The 12,813-nt window shown below is 42.2% G+C and overlaps 1 protein-coding gene across 5 annotated transcripts in view; it reads right to left on the minus strand.

Annotated features, from left to right (window-relative positions):
• The window catches only part of PDZD2 (PDZ domain containing 2), a 361,218-nt gene that overhangs the window by 148,197 nt on the left and 200,208 nt on the right, over positions 1-12,813 (minus strand). Inside the window, exon 1 of one of the 5 annotated variants that reach the window (XM_081942594.1) lies at positions 7,377-7,457. The exons of the other annotated variants lie outside the window; for them this stretch is intronic. The gene's annotated coding sequence lies outside the window, so the exon portion shown is untranslated. Of the gene's footprint in view, positions 1-7,376; positions 7,458-12,813 lie in introns of those variants that run through there. 5 annotated transcript variants of the gene reach the window in all.

Consider the following 12,813-nt stretch of genomic DNA (forward strand, 5'->3'; position numbering starts at 1 on the left):
TAGATATACATCCCTGAAGCATCTATGTAGCTTCTAATAGTTATTTCCTCCTTTTTGTCACCACTATGGCAAATAGATTGTACTTCTCTGAATGTCAGAGAGGCTCAGGGCTATGAAGAGATTTTGGTGAATTAAAAACTATATAGATAAAAAAATAAAGTTTAGATTCCTTAATATCTTGGACTGGACTTCGTTCATCTTGTAAATTGCATTTTTGTTCTTTTCTTTTTGAAAGCTCTACTGGATGACCAAATGGGTGGAATGGTTTTGCTTGTATATGTGTGCACAACAGAAGTAGTATTCAGCCGGTTCAGACTGGTTTGCCTGAACCAGTAGTGGAAATTGTGGGCCCACTCGCCCCGGCTCTATGCCATCCTATTTAGGCAGGTTTTCAAGCCACGCACATGCGGCATGATCAAAGCGCATGTGCAGAAGGTCAAGCGCATCTGTAGATGGGGCGCACTTGTTAGGGGGTATCTCCGTTGGGAGACAGAAAGTAGCACAGCGGAATGTGCAGCCGGAGAGAAAAACGTTGCTAGTAGAAACACACAAATAGAGTCACAGACACTGCTAGTAAAATTAAGTAGCTTTACTACTAAAGTTGCTTCACAAGCAGTGATAGTAGATAATAGATATTAGTCCAAACACAATTCAAAGAACAAACAATTGCTTACAGTCGCAGTTCACCTTCCAGTCATCAAGCATAGGACAAGCAGAGAGAGAGTGAGCTCTCCTGACTCCCTCTTATTGCAAAGATAATTACATCTGTTAAGTACATCCACTCATTTAAAGTAACAGCAACCTTTTCTCATTGTAGATAGATATATATTGCCTGCCCAACACTAGGAGTATACTCCCAACAGCACTCACATTTGCAAACCAGTAGGGAAAGTGAATACCACTCCTGGTACACAAGTGTGTATATGTGAAAATTAACAGCACTGGTAGCAGATGCAAGCACACACGCATGCACACGCATATGTGTAGTTGTGTCTAGATATGAAAAGAATTTGCTTCCTGCCTGCAAAGATTTTCATGCTGTTCTACAGGAAAGAACTGCAACTGCCTGGCTCCTACTCTTAAATTATTTATGTCCTTAATGTATTAAATATATATAGCCTGCGTTTTCTTTTCTTTTCTTTTTTATCTTGAACGACCCGCTTTCTTCCTTTTGCTCCACCTTTATTTTCCAGAACTGACCTATTTTTTGAAAGTAACCTTTGGAATGTCACCCTACATTCAGTGCATATCAATCTAAACCGCCTCCCTAGACAAAACCATACACACCCAAAGTAGATGGATATTATCTTTGCTACACGCATGAGAGAAGCCATCACACCCCTTCCCATCAAGGGCTTGTCCCCAGAACAAGCCAGTTTTCAAGACGGCAGTGACTTTTTCAGACTGCCAGCAGCTTTAGAGCCCCACTTTCATCTTTGGTATGCTTTATCAGCTGTTTAAAGCCGTCTGAAATCTTATTTCTACTATTTGAAAAAAACTGTGGGTCCTGGCAGCTCTCATCTTTGAAGGTGTAACGCTCCAGTCTGCTCTTCGAGCCTTTGAAACCAAAGGAGCCAAAATCTCGGCAAAAGCAGCACAGAAGGGCCCTTGTGCATTGTTAAAAATGTAAATTTGTTTACATTTTTAAGCAGCAAGAATGCGGTAGCTCAAGTCCCTTCGTGTTCTATGGACCCCTGGCCCTCAGCTGAAGAAACTTTGCGTTTCTGCGCCAGAAGTCCCTACTTTGGCTGAGACGGTAGGCACAATTTGATGGAGCACATTTGGGGTTTACTTGCAGAATTGCTGCAGAGGTTGGTTCGACGTGCAGGTGGTCCTCGACTTACAACAGTTCGTTTAGCGGGTAGTTCAAAGTTACGGCAGCTGGTCATCGGGTTTCTGGCTCTCTGGCATGCGCGTACCTTCTGGTTTGGGCACTCTGTGCCTAAAAGTTCACCATCACTGCTATGTGTAATGATATCTTGGGCAAGCCATGCCAAGTTTATTTTCAATCTAGATGGCTTTCTTCTTTATTTCTGGACTATATACAAGTCTCTACAAAGAAGGCAGAGAAAATAGATCAACCTATTTTCCAAAGCACCTGAAGGCAGGACAAGAAGCCTTGGATGGAAACTAACCAAGGAGAGAACCAACCTAGAACTAAGGAGAAATTTCCTGATAGTGAGAACAATTAATCGGTGGAATGGCTCGCCTCCAGAAATTGTGAATGCCCCATCACTAGAGGTTTCTAAGAAGAGATTGGACAACCATTTGTCTGAAATGATACAGGGTTTTCTGCCTGAGCAGGGAGTTAGATTAGAAGACCTTCAAAGTCCCTTGCAATTCTGTTATTCTAGACAAGAAGGAAATGAAGAATGCCAGGAAGGAGGTTTCAACCATCAACGTGACCCATGAGAGTGAACAAAAGAAGGCTAATTTGAACAGTGACGGAACTCAATGATTAACATCCGATGAGCCATTTTTAAGGAAGTCCTATAAAATCCCGAATTCCCTGAAATCAGCTGCTTTCATCAAAATGCAGCTTACGTAGCAGGCTCTACCTGGGACACCTCCTACCTTTCTTAACCACAGCATTTCCCCCCCTGTTTGAAGGCACAAACCTTCGGAGAGGCCTCTGCAGGCAACCAAATCTCAAGCTTAAGACAGAATGATCTGAGTCACAAGAGGATGAGAAATCAGCTGAACTATTCATACAGGAGTGTCTGGGAGCTATGGATGAAAAAAAAAACACTGCAACACATAATGTCCTGACATGAGGCATTGCTGGAAATTCCAGCAAAAAAGTAGAAATTTGCGTGCAGAAAATGAGAGGTTGAGCAGATCTGACGGAAGAAAGATAACGGGGGTATCATCAAAATGATAAAATCTGAATATACGTAAATGTAGAACTAAGCAGTTTCTGGATTCACTGATAATAAAGGGGTGTGTGTCCATATGGGTTTACTGTGGCACACCAGTAAACAGTAGTTTGCGAAATCAGGTTTCGAATGAATTAGGATTGAGAATATTAAAGTACGCTGGAATGCGATTGCCTATGTTGTTAACGGTGTTACTTTTTCTTGCCGGAAGGCGAGCTTTGACAGAGCTTAAAAAGTAGGGCAGGAACTTTCACCCATGATTTGCCAGCAATAAAAGGTGAATAAATACCCCCGTTTTTTCTGCCTCAAAAGGGATCAAAGTGCATAGCGAGAAAATACAGCCTTGAATGGCTCTATTTGTCCTCAGTGATGTCATCACATTTGCTAAACAATCCTAGATTGACAGGTGAAAGAAGCCTGAATGGGGAAAGAAAGACAAAGCCAGGGCCACAAACTGCCATGAACAGCTCTGGGAGTAAGAATCAATGATCAAGGAAAAAGAGATGGTCTTCCTTTGTGCGAAATAGTTCTGCTCCTCCTCCTACACACCTTTTTTAAAAGTACAAGTTGTGAACCAAAAACTGAAGCACTACATGCTGCAAAGCCCAGGCAGTAAAGCACATGCACAAACTGATACATTAGATAGATAGATAGATAGATAGATAGATAGATAGATAGATAGATAGATAGATAGATAGATAGATAGATAGATAGATAGATAGATAGATAGAGATAGATGATAGATAGATAGATAGATAGATAGATAGATAGATAGATAGATAGATAGATAGATAGATGATAGATGATAGATAGATAGATAGATAGATAGATAGATAGATAGATAGATAGATAGATAGATAGATAGATAGATAGATAGATAGATATAAAGCAGTGGTGGAATTCAATTTTTTTTACTACTGGTTCTGTCTGCGTGGCAGAGGTGGGTTCCTACCGGTTCGGACCGGTTCAGCTGAGTAGGTAGTAACTCGGCCAGACACACGTCCGAACCGAACTGGTTCTATGCTCGGTGGCGCCATCTTGATTTTCTGTTCTGCACATGCGCAGAACAATCTTCATTGGAAAAATGTAAATTTCCCCCTTTTCTAATGTGCACGTGCGCAGATCTTTTAAGGTGCAAATGTGCACCTTTTTTGTGCGCCGAAATGATAGTAATGCTGGCAGTACACCCCCCCCTCGGGGCGTGGCTTGGTGGGCATGGCAGGGGAAGGATACTGTAAAATCTCCATTTCCTCCCAATCAACTTAGATTTGGGAGGCAGAGAATAGATCGGGGCGAGGGCAGTCAGAGGTGGTATTTAACGGTTGTCCAAACTACTCAAAATTTCCGCTGCCGATTCTCCAGAACTAGTCAGAAGCTGCTGAATACCACCTCCGATAGGCAGGTAGGTAGGTGGGTGGGTAGGTGGGTGGATGAATGGATGGATGGATGGACAACCAGACAGATAAATTTTTCATTTTATTCATGGATAAATTGGCCCCAAAAGGGCATCGGATTGATTGGTTGATTTGTTTTGATGTAGAACCTGCCCGATTCAACAATGACTTTGGACAGCTTTCATTTAAAATGTTTTTTTTCCCCTTAAACTGATGATATGGTGGAATATATATTCAGTTTATTCAAAGGCATTGCAGCACAAAACATCCTTTTTTATTGTTGTTGAAAGCACGCATACCAAAATTTGAGAGCAAGAGAGGGGAGAGGAGATAAATAATCTGTATCACTGAATTAGTTAGGACTATGACACAACAATTAGCTCACTAAACTAAAAATTCATCTTGGCTACTTTAGGTAAGGGTAAATGCTAACATGCAACATTAAAGAGACTGGAATTTCACAAGCTGCTAATGTGCTAATGGACAGCCTCTAATGTATGCCAAATGAAAATAGGTCCACTTATCAACTGCAAACGAATAGAGAGCATGAAGTCTGGAAAAAAAATCTTTATGAGCTTTGCTAGTGAATGCAATCTATTGAGAGGACTATTCTCAAAGGTAAGTCTTTTTCTACAAGCTAGATTCTTGTAGATGGATGCTAGGACTCCGTGCCTTTGGTATTTGTGAACATATGAATGCTAAAATCCGTTTCACAAATGGAAAGATTTTGGGGACCTTAAAAAGGCGGCTCCACCTTGAAAAGTATGTCAAATAACAACCAAAACCCCAGGAGTTCTTGGGAACTCAGAGTGGTTAATTAAACAATTCAACCAAACAAAGACAAGAGTGGTTGTTTGCAGCTTTCCCTGAGTGTGAGGTCAACATTTTCACAGCTTTTTGTTTATACTTGAAGGACAGCCAACCTGCTTCTGGAGAGGAAAAATCCCCCCCCCCAAGTGCATTTTTCCTTCTTTTCTGCAACCTCGAAAAAGAAAAAGAAAAGAAAAAGAAAGCCGTAGAACAGAGGTCTTCAAACTTTGCAACTTTAAGACTTGTGGACTTCAATTCCCAGAATTCTCCAGCCAGCATAGCTGCCTGGAGAATTCTGGGAATTGAAGTCCACAAGTCTTAAAGTTGCCAAGTTTGGAGACCACTGCCATAGAATGTGTATCTCGGAGAGTCATGACGGCTATATCCAAAATCAGAATGGCTTTGCCAAAACCGCTCCTTATTTGCAAGCTACAGAAGGCTTTGTGCACATGTGCCCATGTGTGTTGCCTTCCACGGATTTGACTACGGCACTGAACGAAGCCTACAATCCATATCTGTGTCTCATGCGTTACCCCGCTGTGCGGCCCACGATTTAATGTGGGAAGGAGAAAAGGTTACACGAGTAACACAGCATGCAACATTATTCCTGTGAACACGCTCCTGACAGCAACTTCGCAAAATGAAAACACCCTTGAAAAATCCAGCACATAATACACCAGTAGATTTATTATACTCGGCGGTGCAGTGGTGAGAGTGCAGTACTGCAGGCTACTTCTGCTGCCTGCCGGCTGCCTGCCATTTGGCAGTTAGAATCCCACCAGGCTCAAGGTTGACTCAGCCTTCCATCCTTCCGAGGTGGGTAAAATGAGGAGCCAGACTGTTGGGGGCGATAGTCTGAAAAACTCTGTTAACCACTTAGGGCAGTAAAGAATTGTAAAGCGGTATATAAGTCTAAGTGCTATTGCTATATAGTGATTTTTTTTATGTATAATTATATGTGTCAGAGAAATAGAGCAATACGCGCACACTTTCAACAGCTTTAACTGAATATGTTCTTATCAACACAACAATGTACAGGTAGTCCTCCACTTACGACTAAACTTCAGCCCAAAATGTATGTTGCTAAGTGAATTAAAGACCTTTCTCAAGTGAATCACTGCCATTGTTAAGTTAGTGACCTGGTTGTTAAGTGAATCTGGTTTCTCCATTGACTTTGCTTGTCGGAAGGTCGCAAAAGGGGATCACAGGACACTGCAACCATCGTAAATATGAGTCAGTTGCCGAACATCGGAATTTTGATCACACGACCCCAGGGATGCTGCAATGGTCGTAAGTGTGAAAAACGGTCCTGTCGCTTTTTCCAGAGCCCTTGTAACTTTGAACAGTCACTAAATGAACTGTTGTAAGTCAAGGACTACCTGTAGTGCTAAACACCCCCCAAAACTAAAAAACTACAAAGGTGAAACCAACCATCTTTGTGCAGGTCTTATTTTCACAATCACTTGATTGCTGCTCAGCATTAGCAGGCAGTTCTGTTGAGCAGTGAAGGTGAGTCAATTGTGCACGCGTTGCCCAACTTCAAATTAAATTACACAGCCTCACCATTTTCCACAGTAAGCTCTTAAGAGTGGATGAATCACACATCCTCTGATTTATAACCCAGGCCACCCCAAAGTATTTTTATCCCACCAAATAATGAGCCAGTGTCCTCCGAATTACAGAAATGCACAGGGTGGTTGGAATTTCCCTCCGTATCCAGTCCATAGTACAAATAAAAACTATTATTTCAAGTGTTCTCTATCTGCCTCCCCCTAGGTGTTTTGGAATTGCAATATATCTGGAAAGCAACTTATTGGAGGGGAAAATATATATTTTCTCTCTCTAAAATTATAGGTTTCCCAGTGTACTGTATTGCCCTTTTGTTCTGCACTACAAAAGTAAAAAGTACATTTTTCATATGCAACAACCACGAAGGAAAAAAACACTTTTAAAATAAGGAGAGGACACAAGATATCGAGGGAATTCCACCCTGCCCAGTCTCTCCTGCTTCAGCAGAAACAAGCCAACTACAATCTAACTTTGGTAGAAACGAAATCTCTTCCTAATGCACAGTTTTTCAAGCTGTCCATAAATTAAACTCTAAGAAGGAACTGTCTGAGCACATGTTTTGTACAAAATCACAGGAACCTTTTTGCAAGTTGTAACACACCTGAACCTTAGCACGGTGCGCTTAAAAGCCGCCTTCCCGTACCTGCAAAACTCTATTCTGGCAATTTCTGTAGTGTGAAATCCAACCGGTTCAGAAGGAAATGAATTTGTCTTGGCTTTTTCTTACCGTTCCACCTGCCGTTTCCCACGATGGCTTTCTCTGTAGAGATCGCAAAATAGCTCACAGCCCTACCTTAGACTTCCTGCTGATGGACCGTGCTTCAAACGTGTCCCACGTTTGAGTCCGCCTCTCTATTCTCCACCTTCTGCTGCACCTCCTTGGGCACAAGTGGGCCCCACCCAAATCCACTCCGTGTATTTTCATTTCAAAATGCTCCCAGCTAAATGGAGCCCTTAAGAGAATTATCTATTGCTTTGGCTGGGCTACAAGAGAAGACATTTGTTTCCAACTATTATTTGGCACGAGCGCAGCCTGACATTTTTCAGAAATGCAAACAGAGTTGAGAAGTACAGGGGAAGGAACAGAAAAATAAACACCTGTAGACAATTTAGTCTAGACACAAGGTAAGGAGATATTAATGCCCAATGAGGTGGGGAAAGTAAAGATGTACCTGAAATTATTTGACCGATTGCATATTGTCAGGTCCTGTTCCATATCATGGAAGCAAAACAAACCACACCTCCAGATAAAAAGCTAACAGGCTAAATTTTACAAGTTTTCTCCAGAATAAACATTTATTTCAGAATAAATGTTCTAGAAGACCCGTTCGTCCCGAAGGCAAGAGATTGAGGTCCTTGATTTTGGAACTGATGCAAAAGATCCAAGGATCTAAACTCCCCAGGTCTGTCTCCAGATGTCCTGGAGGAACTCTTGGGATGAATTCCAAATCAAAGGGGAAGCCAAAACCACTTTTCAACCTTCTGGCAAAGCAGCAAACACTTTAAGAGCTCAATGTAATTTATGAATCATGGATTCCTAATCACTTGCAGCAAGATCAGTATGCAGCTTCCTTAGGATGGTCTGGCAGCAAGTAAATTAAAATATATTTCCAGTCTCAAGTTCTTGTAGTTTAGTTCTAGAGTTGAAAAAAGGCCACAAGATATCAAGAGCTGAAAATAAACACTGAAAGGTTATGGCAGAAGCCAGCTATGGTGGTCACTGGTTATTGGCACATAGGATGCCCTATGCAGAAAATCTTGGATGCTATATAGAAAATTTACTCGTTGATAAAAAGTCCAATTGATAAATATAGTCAGTTACAAAAGGCTATGCTGCCTGGATTCACAGGTATACTACCCTGTTTCCCTGAAAATAAGACCTCCCCCAAAATATTGAAACACATCAGCAGCCATGAGGTGACCACGCTCACTGCCTCCTGTACCTCAAGAATAATAACACGGCCAAGCGCTTATTTCAGGGGTCAAAAGAAAATAAGTCCCTGTCCTATTTTGGGGCAAACAAGGTATGTAGATACATTACAACATCCTAGGTCAGCGATGGCAAACCTTTTTTGGCTCATGTGCCATAAGGGGGGGAACGCAGGGGAGTCGTGTGCGGGCATGCCACACCCATAATGCAACACGTGACCCCCCCAGTGCGCATGCACGCAAGAGAGGCACGACCCTCCCCCATTTTTCCATGCTTTTTTCACCCTCCCCAGGCTCCTATAAAGCCTCTGGAGCCTGGGGAGGTTGAAAACAGCTTCCCCAACCCCCCGGAGGCCCTCCGGAGGCTTCAGGGACCTTCAGGAGGCTTCCCTGAAGCCTCTGAAGGGCAAAAACCCACCCTATGAGTAAACCAGAAGTCACTTCCGGTTTGCTTGGAGGGTCGGTTTAAGCCCTCCGGGGGCTTCAAGGACATTCAGGAGGCTTCCCTGAAGCCTCCGGAGGGCTTAAACCAACCCTCCGAGTCATTAGTCACCTTTTTCAGTACCGTTGTAACTTCGTATGGTCCCTAAATGAACTGTAGTTACTCGAGGACTACCTGTACCAGAAGGAGATGAAATTGTTCCTGCTAAAAGTTCAAAAGTGAGCTGTTGAAATTAAGGCAAATGCCACAGATATCCCTAGAGGCATAACTGTCTTATTGTTGTTAGTTGCAAAGTCGTGTCCAGCCCATCGCAACCCCATGGCCTCCTGTCCATTACCATCCTCTGGAGTCCATTTAAGCTGACTCCTACTGCTTCGGAGACTCCATCCAGCCACCTCATTCTCTGTCGTCCCTTTCTTCTTTTGCCCTCAATCTTTTCCAGCATTGGGATCTTCTCCAGTGAGTCCTTCCTTCTCATTAGGTGGCCAAAGTCTTTGAGTTTCATCTTCAGGATCCAGCCTTCTAAAGAGCAGTCAAGGTTGATCTCCTCTAGGACTGACCGGTTTGATCGCCCTTGCAGTCCAACGGACTCGCAGGAGTCTTCTCCAGCACCATAGTTCAAAGGCCTCCATTCTTTGGCACTCAGCCTTCCTTATGGTTCAACTTTCACAGCCATACATCGCAACTAGGAAAACCACAGCCTTGACTTGACACACTTTTGTTGGCACTTCGTAACATCATAAGAACAAGGCTAGAAGTGAATGCTTCCATCTTTCTGAGGCAGCCCTGAGGAAATCTGAAACTAATTCCACTTTTGCACCAACCTCACCTCAGCATGTTAAATCTCCCATTTGTAAACTGAGATTTATCTTAACTACAGTTAATTGAAACAATCCAGCTGGTGTTGGCTTCTTTTAATATACTGTAATTAAGATTAAACACCTTTACCCAAGATGATCGGCTAAATATGGCCGACTTAAAATCGAAGCAAACACTTGTGTAATTTCTTGCCGTTATACCAGGAGACCTACGAGAATCCAAACGAGAGAGCCGTAATGGCTTTGGGTTGTTTTTGTAATGCTAAGTGAGTTTTCCATTTTTGTTACACTAGAATGGAAGGAAAGAGAGGAAGAAGATAAGCTACAACAAGGTGAATGGACTCAGTTACAGTCATGATGGATGCACTGTTGGAAGTCCTAAGGGACCAGGCGGGGGACTGATCTTCCCAGAGAAAATCTATCAATGGTTGCTAACTATCAACACCAACTTGATAGCGTATAATCAATTTTAAAAATAGCATTGGCCGAGCCAATCTATCACTAAAATAGATGGTATCACCAGAAAGCCCAAAATAAATACAGGTGGTCCTTCCTTCATGCCCATTCATGTAGTGACTATTTGAAGTTACTACAGGCCTGAACAAACGTGATTGAGAACCAGTCCTGTCACTTGTGATCATTGCAGTATCGTCATACTGAGGTGATCACGATTCGATGAAGGTCACAGCATCTTTCAGGAACATAATCCAACCAGCAAAGGTCAATGGGGAAGCCAGCAGGAGATTGCAAGTCTCAGCCAAGTGATGTTTCACTTAATAGTTGCAGGTGATTCACTTAAGAACTACAACTAGGGATGCTGGAACTGCTATTGTGAATTGATGCGGTTATGTGGTGTTTCACTTAATGACTGCTTTGTTTAGTGACAGAGTTACTGGCTCCAATTAAGGTTAAACAAGGACTATCTGGATCAGAATATAAATTAGTGCTTTTTCAAAAGGCAACTGGACTGTTTTTTCCAAGAGGGAGGGGGAGGGGAAGGAGGAGAGGGAGGGTAAAGGGGAGGGGGAGAGGGGAGAATAAAAAGAGGAGGAGGAGAAGGAAGAGGAGGAGGAGGAGGAGGAGGAGGAGGAGGAGGAGGAGGAGGAGGAGGAGGAGGAGAAGAAGAAGAAGAAGAAGAAGAAGAAGAAGAAGAAGAAGAAGAAGAAGAAGAAGAAGAAGAAGAAGAAGAAGAAGAAGAAGAAAGTGGAGGAGGAGGAGGAGAAAGTGGAGGAGGAGAAGAGAAAGAAGAAAGAGGAGGAAGAGGAGGAGGAGGAAGAAGTAAAAGAAGAAGAGGAGGAGGAGGAAGAGGAGGAGGAAGAAGAAGGAGAATTATTATTATTATTATTATTATTATTATTATTATTATTATTATTATTATTATTATTATTATTATCATCATCATCATCATCATCATCATCATCATCATCATCTTTTTGGATGAGAACCAAAACGCCTTCTTTTTCTTCCTCAAGGAAAAAACATTCCAAACAATTGCCCTTTGAAACAGCACCTTTGGGACAACTTTGACCTGGACGACTGAGAATCTCCACAGACAGTAATATCACTAATTCACAGTATCACAACATCTAAAGAATGAGATCAGCAAGATAAGATCAAAATAATGCAATAATCAACGCAGCAATACAATACTTTGTTTCGGGAATATCCATCCTAATTCTATGTAGATTTAGGTATTCAGTTCAAAGTACAGTGGACATCAGAATCTGCAGCCGACAGGAACAATCACTACTCTTCATAAAAAACTAAGTCGGTTTATGTTTGAAATAGCTGAAATTGCCACATCTCTCGGGATGGTTAAAGTAATGACCATAAGGACTAGCAGAGCCACATGGGAAAATCACGGGAGCATTGAGACAGCTTCATAGATTCACTTGCAAGTTGTTTGTGTGTGTTGTTAAGCAATGAAGTATAGAACAGAATAGAATAACAGAGTTGGAAGGGACCTTGGAGGTCTTCTAATCCAACCCCCTACCTAGGCAGGAAGCTATACCATTTCAGACAAATGGTTGTCCAATCTCTTCTTGAAAACTTCCAATGTTGATTTCCCTACCATGCTTTTTGCTGATAGCCTCATTCAGAGCAGACGTTACTCCCTTACTTACTCCCTTACTCTCCAAGGAGAGAAAACAATTGCACTGAATTGATACCATGCTGAGAGGAAAAAGTAATATTCACCTCTATTCTCCATGACCATGTAACTTCAAGTAGAAACATTTTTTTGCCCGTGAAAAGAAAATGCATTCAACACAGCATCGTTTCTCAACCTTGCCTACTTGGAAATTGTGTGGACTTCAATTCCCAGAATTCCACAGCCTGCTGGCTATGGAATTCTGGGAGTTCAAGTCCACACATCTTCAAGTAGCCAAGGTTGAGAAACACAAAACTACAAATAGCCAATCCAGGAGGTATTTGCACTCTTTCCCAATCTCCTATATATATAAAAATGGCTCTGTGTGTGTGTGTGTGTGTGTGTGTGTGTGTGTGACATAAGACACCACTAACAGCCCTAGGGAGAGATGTTCTGTTAAGATACAGCCTGTTGTGTCTTACAGTGGCTTTTACCGTACTGCCGTAAAATGGCTTCTACTGTACAGCGCAGTTGAGTTGCCATGGCAACAGCTTCACAATACTCCACAAGGGGGCTCCCTCTGGTAAGGGCAAAAATCCAACATTAGAAATAAAGGTGGCATCACTTTTCTTGACGCTTCTGGGGGCACAGGGAAACCATTTGTAACTAATGTAGTTGTCAGCTGAAATCAGGGCTTTTCTTGTCTAATGTGGGATTAAGATAAATAAATACCCGGGTTATCAGCTAACGGTATAAGAAAATTATTTTGAGTCAAGCTCAGTAACTTCATGAGGTTCATAAAATTTTCTTGGCAAAAGTGTGAAGGGATTAATCACTGCTTTCTTTGTGGTATGTATCTCAAATACAATCACAGTATTTCTTGGAG

This window comes from Natrix helvetica (assembly GCF_964273705.1).
Source record: "Natrix helvetica genome assembly, chromosome: 2".
In the NCBI taxonomy this organism is placed as follows: domain Eukaryota; kingdom Metazoa; phylum Chordata; class Lepidosauria; order Squamata; family Natricidae; genus Natrix; species Natrix helvetica.